Genomic DNA, 13,965 nt, shown 5'->3' with positions numbered 1-13,965 from the left:
AAAGAATTGTTATATTTGTGAATTTTCCCATGCTGCTAGTAAACTAGACAAGCTTAATGGTGCAGTAAAAAACATATTAATCAAAAGTTCAAGTTAGATTTTTATACACTGGTAGCAGAGGTTACAAATAACACAAACAAAATCCCAATTGAGATTGAGTTTTTGCAAACCAACTGCTTCCTAGCTGCTCAGAGACCCTTATGGAGGACAGTAAGATGTATCTCAGAAATCACAGGCGACATTAACAGTTCAAAGTCTTCTGAATTTTGCTCACAATTCTTAAAAAAAAAAAAAATCAGGTTTCCCTGTGCAGTCATACACACATTTGAAATTACTGTTTGGCAGACAAATGCACTGGGCTTGACTATCTTGTGTACTTAAAGATTATTTTCTCCCCTCCTTGGTTCACATCTCATCTGGTGCAGGCTCTGCAAATTGCCCAAATGTTGTGAATTGCTATTCCAAAAGATGGGCACCTTACCTGCTACAAAACAGCTGTTACCTTTCTTTCTTAGTCAGCCATGAACATTAAATATCATACAAGAAATCTGCTTATTTTGAAAGCTCATGGATTTTATTACCTTGGCAACAAAGTGATCTGTTCACACTGCTTTTTGCTGCCAGTTTTAGAGGTTTCTGTGTCACAGAAAAAGCCACGAAGAGGAGATATGCAGCAGCTGACTCCTTCCTTTATATAAGTTTCTACAGATTGGAGAATGGACATATTGTGAAAATGAGGTCCCTGGTTGTTCAAAAGCAATGGTTGTTAATAAATGAACTTTATTAAAAATAGAGTTTCAATTTTGTCACATTCAGTAATAAAATCCCAGTTGGGAATGGAATTTTATTCCAGTATATCAAGAGAGTATTTTGAATCTGGAGAAGAAAATCAATGGGAAAGAAAGAAAATAATTGACCAAAGTAAAATGTTTATTTTTTCCACATCATCTTTGCATTTTCATTAACAATTAAGCACCTGATGGTTTCATCAAAGTTTTTTTATAAATAATGAAAATACAAAATCACTTCATTTGGAAGACCTTGTAACTCTCAGGTTTTCTCAGATGATTGCAACGTTTGGTTGATTGCGTCCAAAGGAGAAAAAAAACCAGTGACACGTACATCTAATGTTTCTGTGCTGTTGTATTGGTGTGTGTCACTGGCAAGTAAAATGCCTCCCACCCCAGTACAAGGACAAGACAGAGCCAGTTTCCCACACACCAAAGCCCATATCCCTGCCCTAGACAAAGCCTTCATCACTCAAGGGCACACTTCCAGGAAAATTCTCTTACTCAAAAGGCAAGGTGCTTTGCAGCACAGTCTTTAAAATGTTGAAGGCAGCAGGCTTTACAGAGAAATATTACCAAAGCTTGATCTTTCTCTGGAAAACAACCACACAAATGGCACAGTGGGGATCTGTATCAATCATTGCACAGTGGCTTTTGTACCAAACACAACAGGTTAGCAGATGTTTTTGTTGGTTTTCTGTTAACCCTGAAAATTCAGTATGAAATATGAAAAACAAGCAAAAGTCTCTCTTAAGTATGATCATGATTAATAAAAGAGTTAAAGGAAAAAACTGCCCTGAGTTAAAGCTCAGGAGCTCCATTGTGTGCTGCAGTAATAATAAAAGCGCTACTTCACTGAATTGAACACAGTGAATGAACCTGTGGACATTTTCCTGGGTGGTGCACCAGCCACAAAGCAATACTACTTACCAGCCTCACATAGAACTGGTTGCATCTTCATCTAATTTTCAGAAAAAAGAATACAAATAGGAACATGATTTTATGAATGTTTTATGCTGTTGAAAGTGAACATCTGACTGAATGAAACAATTTCTTCAAAATTAGTTTATGTTGTGATTTTGAGAATATGAAAGAAAAAAAGAAGACAGAGAAGTAGTATTTGTGTTTACAAGACATAAACCACAAAAGTGAAGAGATAAAGTTAAGGACTATGTTTTTTTCTAATATTTTAGATTGAAATACAAAATTACTATAATTCCAGAAGTACTATAAAGATTAGGTGTAATTATCATTCTCTTCTTCAAGGTCCAGGACTTCACTTGTTATTAACTAAATTGCGGTCAAGGTTGTTTAAGCGTATATTCAGTTAAAGATCGCATATGAAGTTGTTCAAACATTCATTGCATTTCCTAAAGTCAAAACTACATTTACTGCTGGTTTTCAGCACACTCAACATGTAAGCTTTGTGGGCAGAGTCTGAATTTTCTCTTCCCCACACCACCAGTATTTATGAGAAAAAAATCAGTAAATTTGACTGAAAGGGATATCTTTTAGTTTTTCTTGGCCTAAATATACAAAGGAATGAGTACAAGTCACCACCCGATATTTAAATGTGTATGAGACATTTGCCTCCAATAGGACCTCATATGGAGATCTAATCAGTTAGTATTGAGCTGCTTTCTATCAGCTCCCCCTCCCGTCTTTCTTTTTTTATCACTTCTTTTCCAATAGATTTTACATTTTCCTATTCTCTATTTAACATTATTTTTAGGACTTGTTCTATCTCCTGCTGCCCTTGCTAGCTGGAAGCAGTTATGGGAGCGCACCCACCTTTGCTCACAGCTCAGTTTTCTTGCCCAGATGGTAGCTGTAACCTGGTACCCTGCAAGAATTGATTGGTCACTCAGATCAAAACATTAAATATTTAAAGTGGCACCACACCATTCATAAAGTGAAATGTAAAGTGTTTGTTTACCCTCTGCTAATTATTTTAGTCCTAGCAGGCAGACTCAACTGCCTACATTATTAATTAAACCTCTAAAAATGAGCTAAGGACAGGAAATATTCCTCTCTGCTGGTAACTGCTAAAGAATAAGCCGTAACTCTCATTAGCCATACCATACAGGAAAACTTTATTCCTCAAATTATGCCAATACAAATCATATCAGTCTATATTTCCAAATGGTTGGGATGGAAGCTTACTAGTCATTAAAACTCAGATGTTAACCATCTTTAGGAGGTATAACTAGTGCTACTAATGTACTGTTGTTTGAGGCTACCTGTGGACTCAAGTAGCAAAGACTCAGATAGAAATTCTATCAATGATCTACTTCTTTAAAGATATATTTTTATTTTACATAGAAACATTATATAAATACTCATCACTGGGCTTTATGATCACTGTACAGTGATGAAAATCATGACCAAAAAATCACACTCATTCTGAAAAGAGTGCAAATCCCACTAAGAGTTACATGTTTTGATAAGAAGTTTGATTGTTTCTCTGCACAGTCTGAAGCAATGCAAGATCCCTGAGCTGGAGTTTTCAGTGATGACCTGAAACTCTTTTCCATACTGTCAAAAGCTTCACACAGTGGTAGAGTGCTGATTTGCAGTTTAGGACCAGAAAAACTCAAAATTCTAATTTTTGTTAGACACAGGGGGACATATCCAAAGGGAATGGAAAAGACTAGTTACAGCATGCAAAGAGCTGGGATAGACGTAAGCGCACGTCTATGAACTGCAACTTTTGAGTGTTGCAGATTATAAAGCCTACCACCCTGCTTCATCTCTCTGCAGGACTCTGGAGCCTAATTATAGAGTTGTATGAAAAAGTTCTGCTTGTCAGCAGAACCGGCGGGGGAAAAAAATCCCCATTTTTGCACATTCATAGAATAGTAAAATTTTTAGGCAGAAAAATCATCATTGCTGCAAATGGATACTTAAGACCAAAAATGGGTATTTTTGTGCAGCTCTGCTTGTCACTAGCATAGCCAGAATACAGTTGGTAGCAGATTTAAAATCCAGCCTCAAATTCCTCAGTCAGTGTCAATGGCAAAACATGCTTCATATGGAATTAGGGGTTGAGAGTCACAGGTAAATTCAAGAAGGAGTCAATCTAAAAGGAGCAGGAAGGACTGCATTGAATTTAGTGTAGCTGCACGTGTTTATGCCAGTACAGAATTTGGCTCTAGATGGTTTTGAGTCCTTCTGAGGAGGATTAGCCACAAAAATTTGACCACTATTATAAGAAGGCAAAATGTGAGAGTATGTACCTGTCGTGGCAATGAGGAAAGAGAACGAGAAGAAGCAAAAGAGATATGCACAAACAGTTAATGAAAAGAGCAGCCTGCAGTTGCCAATGCACTTCAACTGCCTGTTTTTGTTACATTTAAGGACATATTCTAAATGCATGCTTTGGGTGAAAAGAAGTATACCTATAAAAGAGCTACTCTATGCCAAGAACATGTCATGAGTATCACTAAGGTATTTTTAGGAAAAATATAATTTGACAGGATGGCAGGCACAATACATCTGATTCCCAGTGGTGTTCAGATGACAGCCTCTACCCAGTATATCAAAAAACCCTCAATAACCGAGATCTGTGGTGTGTGGGTGTGTGTTCTATGACCCCCCCATATTCCCAGCAGAGGGATTGCCCATTTACCTGTGCAAGTCTGTGGCACAGAAAAGTAATAATTTATGTGGACTCTCCTCTTCTACCCTTTATTCAGTATTGGGCAGAGAAAGAGGAATTCATCACTGCATGGTGCCCACCATTTCTGTACTACCCAACCTCTCAATGGAAAGCCTGCTTCTTAAGCTCAATCTGTATTGACCTGTGCTTTCAGCTTTGGGTAACTGTTTTCTCTTAAGCTTGTTAAATGCAGTGTGAATTTTACGTGAAAGTGCATTTTTGTTACTTCTTTTTTCTTTCTCTCCATTCTTTTCCCTCAGCATCATCTATTTTGATAGTCCTTGGAGTGCTAGAGAGTTTCTTTAATCTATCTCAGACCACAAGGACTTGGACTTTACAGCATTAACATTTATTTGCTGCATTATATGTGGCAATGGGAGTGATGAAGGGTTGTGTTCTCAATACTCCCCTCATCACCTTCTTTTTTTTGCCTCACATTAGCAATAAAATCCAAATTACAGAAAAGGCAAATCAAGCATACAAATTAAGAAAACTAATTTCATGCCAGCCAACATGTAGGAAAATCTCAGGTGATGAGGAAATAAAAGGAAAATGGTAATAAAATAGACTGAACTAGAGAAAAATAAATATATAACTAAAGTACAAAATCCAATAGTATTTTCCATACAATACAAATAAATTAAAAATAAAAATTAGTAGAAAGCGACAAAAATCTCCTGTGATTCGACCTTCTGGCCATAGCCTGCTAAAGTGTCTATTGACTGTTCTTAAACATGGAAAAAGGACTTTTTTCTATGTCTCTGGAGTGTCTTAAAATCTGTTGTATGGTATAAAGTAAAATAACTCTACATCCACTGTGCTTGATCCTGGAAGTTAGTTTTGTTTGGTTTAATTTTTATTTGCAAGTGAACGGATAGAGTTCTTCTCAGCCATGTCAAAGAGTAAGATTAGGCCTGATAGAAGGTAAACCTTTGTATTTGCTTTGCTCTGCAACATTATCACAATACTATAATAAAACCAGAAATAATAACAAAAAGTCCAAGATCACTGCCTTGCATATAGCTGTTTACAGTCTGTTTCTTTTGCTGACAAAACATTACAGATCTTATTATACCACCTACAGGTAGTTTTTAGAGAAATACTTGTGATCCCCTAAGATGCTTACTTACACTCCTGTAAGTCGCAAAAAGCAAGTGGGTCAATTACGTTTTTTGCAGACGTTTCTCATAATGCACATTCTTTGGGCTTTAAACCAGTCCCCTCAAAACAACCCACTATCTTTTCTGAACTCTTAGATAACACATGAAACTAGCAGGATGCTGTTGGAAATAGACTATATTTTCAGTAAATATTAAAACTGTTCAACTGATCATACTGTCTTATATGCCAGCTTTTATTTGATACAGAATGTTACATATGAAGTCATTTAATCATTTTCCGTTGAAGCAAAATAACAAAAAAACTATGATTCATCTCCTCTTTCTCTCATACTTGGTTCTTGTTTACAGATCCTGTAATCCTATATAATCATGCACACATTATTTATAATTTCAACAAGTTTTTGTTAGCTTTGAAATAAATCCTTAGCAAATTCCTTTACATTCCTTTATTAATTTCCTTTTCAATTAAAGGCATGCTGTTTCAAAAGAACTACTCTGCAAAGCCTGACAGAAGAAATCTTGATAGGAAGTTATGGGTATCTGCCCAAAACATACAGACATAACAGAAATTTTGAACCAGTAACTTCCACTGGTAAGTGACCTTTTAAAGGTATACTCTATAGTATCCCCATATACTTAGAGCTTCCCAACTCGCTTTCTTATTTATTTTCTAGAAAAGAATTTCACATTTTGCAGTCTGTCTTGCTTCTACTTTGCAGAAAATATGCAAGAATTTAATCAAAATTCAACTGAATTATGCTACTTTGATGCTGTTTTCTCCTGTTGCTGATTAATATACTCCTTCTGCAAACATCATCCTCCTACCTGATGCCTTCAGTAATGTCTCAATTCGTTGCTGATGACATTCAAATTTCCTCCAGAGATGCCTTGTGAAGTCACAAACAGAGGATTTTGCCTATTAGTGAATGACTCAGGCACAAAGTGATTGATAAGACAAATAAATACTTAGGTGTTAGCAATCAGTCAGTTGTGACATGCAAGGGGGAAAACAACACTGCAGATATTTCAGCTATAGATCACGTTTTCTAAATGATCTCTTTCTGTGCCAATGGTCCTCTTAATATTATCCCTCCTTATCCTCCCTGTTCTATGTATTCATTCATTCATGCCTCTTCTCAAACCCATGTAAGGGGCAGCCTTTCTCAGCCCAAAGCTATTTCACTGTCCAACCTTCATCCCTAAAGTCCAGACAGAAAAAATACTACACAACTGGTTTTGAATTGAGAAGCTGTGCACACACACATCAAAGAGATGTTATGGCATCAGAGAAGGCATGACTTTATTCCCAGATTCCCTGAGCTGAGTTTTGTGTAAGCAATAATACATGACACTGCATATGTTACAGTGGACTAAGAACATCCTGAGCAGCTTGCATAGCATGAGACCAAAAAATCAAGTGCTTCTTTCTCCTCAGATATGCAGAAGTCCAAAATCAAAGAACACAGACATGCTACAGGAATGAGTAGATTACCTGGTTTAAGTCCTGATTTTTGGATTGACATGAACAAATTAAAAGTTTTAATGAGGAGAATTTATCTTCTAATAAAATCTCATGTGAATGTCCATTCACTTGTTTTTAATAAGATTTGATCTACATGAGATTACAGAAACCTGAAGAATAAATTAATTTTGAAAACAGCCTAAAAATGTGTGCATTTCAAAAATAATTGGGGACTGCTGGTACAGTCTCCAGACAAACTTTAAAAACATTTTATAGCACTTATGGGTGCTCATTACGTGTGTCATAGTGTTGCAGATCATAGCTTGGTTTTTGCAGGTTTTTTCCTGGTGTGGGAGATGATCTTTAAAACTGTACATGATCACGGTAGCATAATTGTGAAACACATATGTCTTCCCTTAGATGTAAGCTTTTCAAAGGTCACAAATAACAGGAAAAAGGGAAGAATTCTTCTGTTAAACCATACATTCTTTGATTCAGGAACCATTTTGTATTTACTGCTCCTAGTACAATGAAATTTTGATTTATGATTATAGTTCCTAGTTATTACAATGATGATAATAATGATAAGGTTTATAATGGAGTTAGATGACCTTGCTAATAAAGCAACACATCTTTTGTGGCAATCAGAGTTCTTATCTAAACAGTATTTAACGCGGACTTGTAATGTGAATTAGACAGGTGGGGCAACTGCATTCTAAAGTGGTTTCTGCATTTTTATAAATATATGTAAATAGATATGCCTACAAGTTATGCCATAATAGAGAAATCTACAACTTATATATACACTTGTTGAAGTGTACATTAAAGTAACTTAAATTGTAGGTACAGAACTAGATCTGATTTTTTTTAAGCTTTAAAAGTATGCATCCACAACCTTAGATACAAAATTTAATATCATTAAGTTAGTCCACAAAGTAGGTTGTATAATATTCCAGGCAGCGGATACTTGTAGAAAAGAAATTGCTAAGCATAGAAAAAAAAAACCCAAACTGAATGAAATTTTAATTTGACTTTATATCCAGAACTTCAAATGCTTGTTTGGAATACAATCACATTGCTGTGTGCTAGGGATACTGAAATTCCCATATAGGAACAGGACAGCTCATGGAATTTTCGGTATTTTCTATTCCATCCATTTCAAAATCTGTCCATCTTGTCCCCTGTCCAAGCCATCACAAGAATAAATGTAAAGATAAATTAATAATCCTGATTACATCACTGTAATATGAACACAAGAAAGCTGAACGAATGCCAGATCAACAATGCCGAACGTCACAAAAATGTTCCAGCATAGCATGTCTGGGATAAGTTTTTTGAGTGAACATAATACTTCTTCATTTACCTGCCCATCTTTGCTGTACTCTTGGTTGAATTCATTGCCACAGCAGGCTGGTTACAACATATAGCAGGAATGTTACAGCCACAAGAAAAATCCCCCTCCCATACTTTATTAAGACGATAAAACAAATAAAAATAAAATGTGGTTCATGAATTCTTGCAAAGTGATGCTATTTGGTAAGGAAAGACACCTGAAAGACTGAGCTGATACTATGCCAGCATCAGTTACAAAACTACATGTATTCAGTCTTAATCAAAATAATTTGCAGGTTAGGAGTCCCACTGGATAGATAGTGAACCTTAAATTTCTGGCTATTAAAAATGGAGTAGTTCTCACTCACAAAGAGGCTGAAGCCACACTATGCGTATGTTTAATGAAAAGTTGTCATCCTTTACCCCTCTCAGTAACTGTGATGAACTGCCTTCAATGTTGGTCTGCTTTTAGTTCCAGTGGCAGAAGGTTCTCCAAACATAACATGTCATAACACCATTGACAACAAAACCTTTAAGAGCATACGGAAAAAGGAAACTCCCCAAAGAGGTTCCTGATGGATGGAAAGAGTTTGATGCATTGTCTATTTCTAGGTATAAGAATGGAGAAGAGTTATCAATGTTTTCCAAGACTGACATGTAAGTTTGGTCCTGAAGGAGATATAAAGAGGTGAACTACAGTGTTTGTAACTACATGACAACGTGAATTACTTTGTCATTTTGACATAACCTCATGGCTCTGTAAGTTTAGGAGGTAGTCTGAGGGAATGACTACACAGAATAAATACGGGCATGTGGAATCAAGAACATCAGCTGTAACATGCATGTTAATTGTACAGTTTTATTATATTCACAACATACAGAATCTGACATCATATTCCCTTGCTATATATCCACTTGCAACACTTAAAACTTGATTTGTGGCCTTTATGAAGTACAGTGAGAAATCAACCTGAACTCCCTTTTAGAAAGCAGCACATAAGCAAAGATCACATTTTCTTATGATTCATACATTTTAGAATATTTTCATAGATCAGCCAAGAAATTAATTATAAAAACAAACAGACCAGAAAATGTTCTTGTAGCTTCCATTCCAAATTGCAAAGACACAGAATTATTACTCTAATGTATAGCATGTAAGTGTGCATAAACACAAGTATACGTACATATACACATATTATGAGGCTTTGAAATCTATGAATTAAAGTAAAATCAGACTTATTTGTCTCACCAATTTTTAAGAATTTCATAATTTTCAAAAGGCACTGGCCCCTAATATAGCATTATTGATCAGAATTGCTCAGAATATAAAACTGCATAGGGACTTCATCACTTCCCAGACAGAGTATTTTTACCTTGTCAAGTGCTAAGAAGTTGATAACATAGGGTATAACTAACCCTGAAAAAAAGGATCAGAGAAGCTATGTACAGAAGGAAGAAAATAAATTCTGTGGAACATCTGTCAATAGAATATTAGCAAGAAAACGTCTATTTGACATTGATTCTCAAGATCTAAGAGCAAAGTATAAGCTGTGGCAGATTTCAGTTCAGTACTTTAAAGTATGAGATTTTGTTCAAATTATTGAGATGGTTCTGAAACTGAGGGAAAGTGTAACACAGAAGTGGATACCAGGAGCATATGGAGGGAGCAGACCAACAGTGGCAAATTATGCAGTGAATTCAGAAGAACTAAAATCTGTGTTGCAAGCAACATGCAGAAAGACAAATCATTGAGAAGAACTAGGGTTTTTAAACGTTACTGCACCAATCACCTCAGATGGCTCAGTGCCAGCCCCCTGGCATATATATTCTTAACATATAGTTTCCAATGCCTTCAGAAAAGACTTGTGTTAATTACTTAAAATAAATATACTTATCATTAACCTAGTCAGAAAACTTTCAGTGTACTGAATCTGTTCAGCAGTACAGACTTTTATGTATTGCTAGCAGATCAATTTTTTTTCTTTTTAACATGCCAGCTTTATAAGAAGCAAAAAAGAAAACTGGATCTCAGACTGATACTTAAAGCTTCATACTTTTAACCTCCTCCTTTCAACCAGAGCTCTTTACCTTTACTGACACCCTCTGGTCCTTATCTCCAAGTCAGGTTTGAATATACTTCTGCACTCCATCCAAAATTTACTTTCCAAATCAATATTTTGTGGAGCACAGAACTGGACATTTTCTGAAAACCCCATAAATCATATCACTGATTCCCCAATAGTTTACCACGTCAGCAGCTTATTCAGGGGACTCAAGCAAATTTGCCCGTCATGACCTTTCTGTATTGAGTCTGTGCTGGCAGTCCTCTAAGTTATGCATTTCTTAAAGTTGCCCTTTATTATTTCCTAACAGTGGAGTTTTTAATAAAACCTTTTATCTTTGCTGCTAGGATATATTTCCTCAAGATCTGTTGTTAAAATTGTTTTCTTCCAAGATCTCAGCTACAATTTAGCCAATCAGATTTTTTTTGTATTTTCTGTTTTCATTCTTACAACATATCCCCTTATTATATAATGAAGATTCCTTCCCCTGACATTTTAACCTAAAATTCAAAACATGACCTTCAGCTTCATATTGGTGGACAACACTAAAATCTACACTCTTAGTCTCAAGTCCATTCATAGCTGTCTTCACACTTTTATGTCACGCTCTGCTAGTTCTGACTTTATGCATGGGCGTTTGCTGTGTAAGTGTATGAAAAAGAAGTGCATATTGAATACTCCACTTTGAAAACTATTTCACTGTTAACACCACTAAGAATGCTTAATCTTCATTCTCCTTCCTTTATGTAGTTCTTGTCTTCCAAGACTTTGTCTTCTTAACCACATCTCTTAATCATTCACATAGTTAAAAGTATATGGTCACAGAGGGCCACTATACATGAAATATTCCTCAGTTACTACAGTTTATGTCTCAGTTTTCTGTCTTCATTTTAGTATATCTCACACTAGTAAACAAGCATCTTCCCTCATAACAAGACAGATATTGAGATGAGTTTGGGGTTGGTATTTTTTGCTTGTTTGTTTCATTTTTTTTACATTAAAGTTTGCAGATAAATGCTATAGTACTTAAAGAAAAGTTATGAAAATATATTTTTATAAATTCTAATAGATATTTTATAGCACTTTAAACTAATGGCTCAATTATTGTTAATTCTTTTGTTATCCACTTTAATAATATTAATCATGATGAACTGATTTTGTGTTAATATTGATTGCCATAAAGTACTTCTGAACGAGTTCTACTATAACGCAGCAATAACTAATTGCAATTATATTAATTGGAAAAGTCATCCAAATTTTGATAATCAGGAATCCTCCTTAGCTTTCAGCTGACGGTGAGCATGTAATTTATTTGCAGTTTAAAACTTTAGGGTCTGATCCAAAGCTCACTGAAGACTAGGGGAATGTTGTAACTCCTTAGAAAAACTTGGTTCAGGTCCTTCATTAAAAAACATTACTGAATGTATGTTATTCAAGGAAAGCAATACTTTTTAAATTAAAGCAATCAGCAAACTTTGCAGAATCATTATGTTAAATTCCAGAAACACTGCAACACATAGAAAACTTTAGTCCTGAGTAGTCACATCACACTATCTTGTGAATATCTTGAAACTTTATGAAGTTTCCATGCTCAACAGGAATGAAACTAAACATCTAAAGAAGCACTGATACAGTAATAGGTGCTGATTTTTTCTCTGAGATAAAAATCTTAAAAACACAGTTTCTGTGTTTCAGAAATAACTCTCAGTTCATATTCTAGCCAGCTCATAGACATTCCACATAGTCTTATCCACCGTCCTTATATCAGAGAGGAAAAATCAGTGCATCTTTATGTAACTCCATCTCCTCTGCCTGTCAGCAAAGGAGAATAGTCCAAGCACTACACTTTTCTAATTCAGGAGGTAACAGTTTATCCCAAATCCAAGCACCATTCTGAACTTCATAACAACACTTCATAACTATAAACTCCATACAATAGGTTATTTTCTGATTCACCCCCATGGATTAGCATGGTTGCTCTTCCAAACATAAAAAATTAGTACATTAAAACAGGCAATTCTTTCTCTGGAGTATGTATTTGTTCTATAAGCCTGACATCTTTCTTAATAACTCATTCACTGCAGTAGTTTGCTAACTAGTTCAATGACAGGGAGCATGCATGCAGCAGATCTCACTGATTCCTGCTTTAACTTTTCTGCTCAGTTATGACAATTTCAACATAAGATTCAAAACGAAAAAGCAAAGCACACAAACCTGCAGCAGGAGCCCCAAAATGGGATCTCTCACCATTCCCGGCTTCACAGCAGAGCGCTCACAGAGACGCCGCGATGGATATTACAACAAATAATCTGCACACACTCCAAAGTCTAACAGGGAAATCACTGCGTGGCTGGGGAGAAGAGCAAAGGCACTTACCGCTGCTGTGGCACCGTCTCCCTCTCTCGCCCTGACTCTCAATTTCTCTCTCCCATCCTCCTGACAGCCTCAAATATAGCGGTCCCTGATGGTGCTGAGCCTGGAGGGAGCAGAGGATTGCAGAGTTGGTTCCCCCCCCCTCCTTTTTTTTTTAATTTTCTTTTTGTTTTGTTTTGTTTTCTTTTGTTTTTAAACCATCCAGAGGTAGTTCTCCAGCCCCGAGCGCCTCTCCCCCTCAGCCTCGCTCAGTGATGCAGAGACCCAGGTGGAGGTACCCGCACCGGCAGCTCCCGCGAGCCCCTCCCCGCCGGGGGGACCGAGGCGCCTCCTCCGGCTGCTCCGGGGGGCGGCGGAGGCTCTGCCCGCCCCCGGCTGCTCGGGTGTGTTCGTATATAAACGAGGGGTGTGTGGGTTTAACGCGTGTGCCGTGTCGCACCGCTGCCCGCAGCTCTGCCCCGGCCCTAAGCGCGCAAGGACCCCCCGCTCCTCTCCTCCTTCTGCTCCTGCTCTCCGCCGCCTCCCTCCTTCATTTTCTCCTCCACGGAGCGGGGAAGCAAAAGGGCGACTTGACAAGCGCTCTCCCCTGATCTCTAGCCCAAGCCACCAGCTTTCCCCAGACACCACTCTCTGCGCTCCTTCTTTACATCCTGCTCCCTTCCCCATCCTCTTCATCCCGCTCCCTGCCTCATCTTCATCTCGCTTCTTTCCCTATCCTCTTCATCCCGCTCCTTTCCCCATCCTCTTCATCCCGCTCCTTTCCCCATCCTCTTCATCCCGCTCCTTTCTCCATCCTCTTCATCCCGATCCCTTCCCCATCCTCTTCATCCTGCTCCCCTCCCCATCCTCTTCATCCCGCTCCTTTCTCCATCCTCTTCATCCAGCTCCTTTCTCCATCCTCTTCATCCCGCTCCCTTCCCCATCCTCTTCATCCTGCTCCCCTCCCCATCCTCTTCATCCCGCTCCCTTCCCCATCCTCTTCATCCCGCTCCCCTCCCCATCCTCCTTCCAGGTATATTTATTTTTAAGATGCATTTTTTTCTTCAATGCATTTTATTCCCCTCCAGCGGTGATGCCTCCCCCCCGGTCCCCCCGCGCCCCGCAGCCGGGCACCGCTCCGCACCGACTCAATCTCCGCTCTTCTATCAGCTGTAACTGGAAAATAAAA

At 37.6% G+C, this 13,965-nt stretch overlaps 1 protein-coding gene across 3 annotated transcripts in view; it reads right to left on the bottom strand.

Moving 5' to 3' along the window:
* The window catches only part of CNTN5 (contactin 5), a 666,657-nt gene extending 653,726 nt beyond the window's left edge, over window positions 1-12,931 (bottom strand). For 2 of the 3 annotated variants that reach the window (XM_069883473.1, XM_069883470.1), the window contains exon 1: window positions 12,801-12,931. The gene's annotated coding sequence lies outside the window, so the exon portion shown is untranslated. Of the gene's footprint in view, window positions 1-12,638; window positions 12,660-12,800 lie in introns of those variants that run through there. The other variant, XM_069883471.1, reaches the window with a different exon arrangement.
* Window positions 12,932-13,965: the final 1,034 nt, after the last annotated feature.

Source organism: Phaenicophaeus curvirostris, chromosome 1, assembly GCF_032191515.1.
Source record: "Phaenicophaeus curvirostris isolate KB17595 chromosome 1, BPBGC_Pcur_1.0, whole genome shotgun sequence".
In the NCBI taxonomy this organism is placed as follows: Eukaryota; Metazoa; Chordata; class Aves; order Cuculiformes; family Cuculidae; genus Phaenicophaeus; species Phaenicophaeus curvirostris.
Note: the sequence above shows the minus strand (reverse complement) of the source record. Positions and strands in the feature narration are given on the sequence as shown.